A 3950-nucleotide genomic window follows, 5' to 3' on the forward strand; every position below is an offset into this window, starting at 1 on the left:
AAACAAAGAAGAATAGAATTAAACATTGAAAATAAAAGATAGATTACACCTAAAAACGTTTCAACACTTCAACTTGAATGCATAAACGTCCAAGGCTTCGTCTTCCTTCTGCTCTTCCTTGCTAAGTCATGGCACAAGAGTCTAGGGTGGTTTTGTGGATGATTTTCTGGGTTTTGAATGGATTTAGGAAGGTAGGGTGGTGCGGCAAGGGTTATGGGTGATGTATGGAGGCTTGGATGAAGGTTTGGAAGTATGAGAATGGTGGAAAGTTGGAGGGAAGGTTGCGGCAAGGGTTGGATTTCTGAATGCATGAAGGCAGGTTGTGTGGAAGGGTGATTAGGGTCTCTAAGGGTGCGGCATAGGGTATTTATATGGAAGAAAGAATCCTAAGGCTTTATTACTTAGTTTAGGGAAAGAAATAACTCCAAATCCTTCAAGAATAGGAAACACAAAATCAGAAATTGAAGGAAAAGGGAAGTGACTTGCGGCATTCAATTAGGAGAAAGAGAATGTCATTTATTTCTGAATTTAGGCAAGAACTTTGGAATAGAAAAGAGTATGTGAGTTATGGCTGAGGTTGGTATAAAAAAAGACTGTGTTTGAATGCTTTAAAATAAGAAAGAGGACCCTTCCTTACCGTGCAAGGAAGGGAAATACTAAAGGGATACACGGCAAGGATTTTGGTTTGCAAGGGAACATTGTCTTGTGTCCTAGAATAGGTAGAAGTCCTTGGTATTACTGAAACATGGAGTCTTTAAGAATTAGGAAAGATTAAACCAAAATAGGAAACCTTCTTTGACTAGGATTCCTCATTTGATTAGGAATCCTCTTGTGATTAGGAATCCTAACTCTTTTAGGTCTTCAATTTCGTCCATTCCTTTTGCTCCAAGCATAAGCTATCCATTCCAAGTCCAATTTTGCTCCAAAATGCTCCAAAATGCATCTTTTTGCTTCCTTAGCCATGGGAACCTAAAAACACACGAAAATGGCTTAAACTACTAAAACAACTATGAACTAACAACATAAATGCACGAAAACAAGCTAAGTAAGTCGCCTAAATATGCTCCTATCATACGACAACCCAAAGCATTCTTCAAAAGTCCCCTACATGACATCATAATAGAGATACAATCAAAGATCATTACGTTCAATGGAAATCATAAGTATTGACAAAGCACTTGTAACTATGACATCATGATACTCATGCTAGGAATTTACTTAACATGATTGTGAAAACAACCTTAACTACTTGTGAATATAAGTTTGTGACGATTATGTGAAACTCCCTTATATTCTAGCACCAAATTCAAGAATGCAAATTAAGTAGGCCTCCCTAATCGACATACAAGAATAAGTTATCCATCAAACGGTTAAGTAAATTGCATTCACAATTTATGAAATCACAACTGGAATTTATTAACTCATATTATAAATGTAATATTGGTTTCAAAGCATCCCTAGGCTAAAACGAGTTTAGCCTCTCATGTTCATAACAAAACAAAGGAAAATAGAATTAAACATTGAAAACAAAAGATAGATTACACCTAAAAACGTTCCAACACTCCAACTCGAATGCACAAACGTCCAAGGCTTCGTCTTCCTTCTCTTCTTCCTTGCTAAGTCACGGCACAAGAGTCTAGGGTGGTTTTGTGGATGATTTTCTGGGTTTTGAATGGATTTAGGAGGGTAGGGTGGTGCGGCAAGGGTTGAGGGAGGTGTATGAAGGCTTGGATGAAGGTTTGGAAGTAGGGGAATGGTGGAAAGTTGGATGGAAGGCTGCGGCAAAGATGAGTTTTCTGAGTGAATGAAGGCAGGTTCTATGAAGGGGTGATTAGGGTCAATAAGGGTGCGGCATAGGGGTTTTTATAAGGAAGAAAGAATCCTAAGGCTTTATTACTTAGTTTAGGAAAGGAATTAACTCCAAATCCTTAAAGAAAAGGAAACACAAAGTCAGAAATTGAAGGGAAAGGGAAGTAACTTGCGGCCTTCAATTGTGAGAAAGGGAATGTGAGTTATGGCTGAGTTTGATATGAAAAAGGAATGTGTTTTAATGCTTAGAATAGGGAACAAGGCCCTCCCTTACACGGCAAGGAAGGGAAACACCAAGGGGATACACGGCAAGGAATTTAGGTTGCAAGGGAACTTTGTTTTGTGACCTAGAGTAGGTAGAAGTCCTTGATATTGGTGAAACATGGAGTCTTTAAGGATTAGGAAAGGTTAAACCCAAAATGGGAAACCTTGGCTTAACTTTCCTATTTCAAGTAGGAAACCTTCTTTGACTAGGATTCCTCATTTGATTAGGAATCCTCTTGTGATTAGGAATCCTAAATCTTTTAGGTCTTCAATTTCCTCCATTCCTTTTGCTCCAAGCATAAGCTATCCATTCCAAGTCCAATTTTGCTCCAAAATGCTCCAAAATGCACCTTTTTGCTTCCTTAGCCATGGGAACCTAAAAACACACGAAAATGGCTTAAACTACTAAAACAACTATGAACTAATAACATAAACGCACGAAAACAAGCCAACTAAGTCGCCTAAATATGCTCCTATCAAATATATTGATCAAAAGGAGTTCATTCTAAGTCGTGCTTCACTATCCTTTAAGAACAAAGGTATGGAAAGTCCTAATCTAGGCTAGGTAAGGATGGTGTGGCTAACAAAGAAAATAGGCTTGAAAAGGCTCAAAAGGGGTAATCCTACAATACATATGAAAAGGGACAAGGCTTTTTTGGCTTTGGCTTAACTAACAACTTCATCTCATTGTATGTTATGCAATCAATATCATGCTTTGAATGAAATGGGCATGAGTTCTAGTATTTGGAACTATAATGAAATGCATTCCAAGTAGCAACCAAGCAAAGAACGATGAGATCATGCAACGACTTTAGAAAACAAGAAATCACAGATTCTACTCTCCAAAGAACGTTATAGGCTCAAGTCTCTCAAGGATGTATCTTTAGTTTGAGTTTCTTCCTTCAAGCATGGTACAAAACTGATTTTCTCTTTGTAATTACATGTGAATTCATTAGCTATAACCATAACCAAGCATAAACCAAAGCATAAATTAACTTCCAGCCATGTTTACAACATTCTTTAATAGTCATGCAATTAAAAACCAAATCCTCATCATTGTGTTGGAAGGTCGATAGGAGCATATTTAGGCGACTTAGCTAGCTTGTTTTCGTGCATTTATGTTGTTAGTTCATAGTTATTTTAGTAGTTTAAGCTATTTTCGTGTGTTTTTAGGTTCATATGGCTAAGGAAGCAAAAATGTGCATTTTGGAGCATTTTGGAGCAAAATTGGGCTTGGAATGGATAGCATATGCTTGGAGCAAAAGGAATGGACGAATGGACGAAATTGAAGACCTAAAGGTGTGAGGATTCCTAATCAAAAGAGGATTCCTAATTACAAGAGGATTCCTAGTCAAAGAGGGATTCCTAGTCAAAGAAGGATTCCTAGTCAAAGAAGGATTCCTACTTGAAGTAGGAAAGTTAAGCCAAGGTTTCCTATTTTGGTTTAACCTTTCCTAATCCTAAATATCCCTAAGTTCCAGCAACTTTGAAGGTACCTTATGTATTTTAGGTCACAAACCAAAGATCCCTTGCACTATCCTAGTCCTGGCCGTATATATCCTTACCCTTTTCTTCCAAAATCTGCCATATATCTTCTTTCCCCTTTTATTCTAGTCAATGCCGCAACTTTCCTTCCCTTTTCCATTGGGATTCTGATTTGTTACCCTTTTTCCTTGAGGATTTGGAGCTAAAAACCTTCCCAAATTAATTACTTATTGCCTTAACCTTTCTCCCTCTATATATACATAATCTGCTGCACATATTGGGAGACTCTAGACATCCATACAGATCCATACGAATTATTCCTCATTCTCCCCATTCATTTAGCCATCATCCACCCCCTACCACCATCCAACCTATCCATCCATCACCATAAT

The sequence above is a fragment of the Pyrus communis genome, chromosome 12 (genome assembly GCF_963583255.1).
Source record: "Pyrus communis chromosome 12, drPyrComm1.1, whole genome shotgun sequence".
Classification (NCBI taxonomy): domain Eukaryota; kingdom Viridiplantae; phylum Streptophyta; class Magnoliopsida; order Rosales; family Rosaceae; genus Pyrus; species Pyrus communis.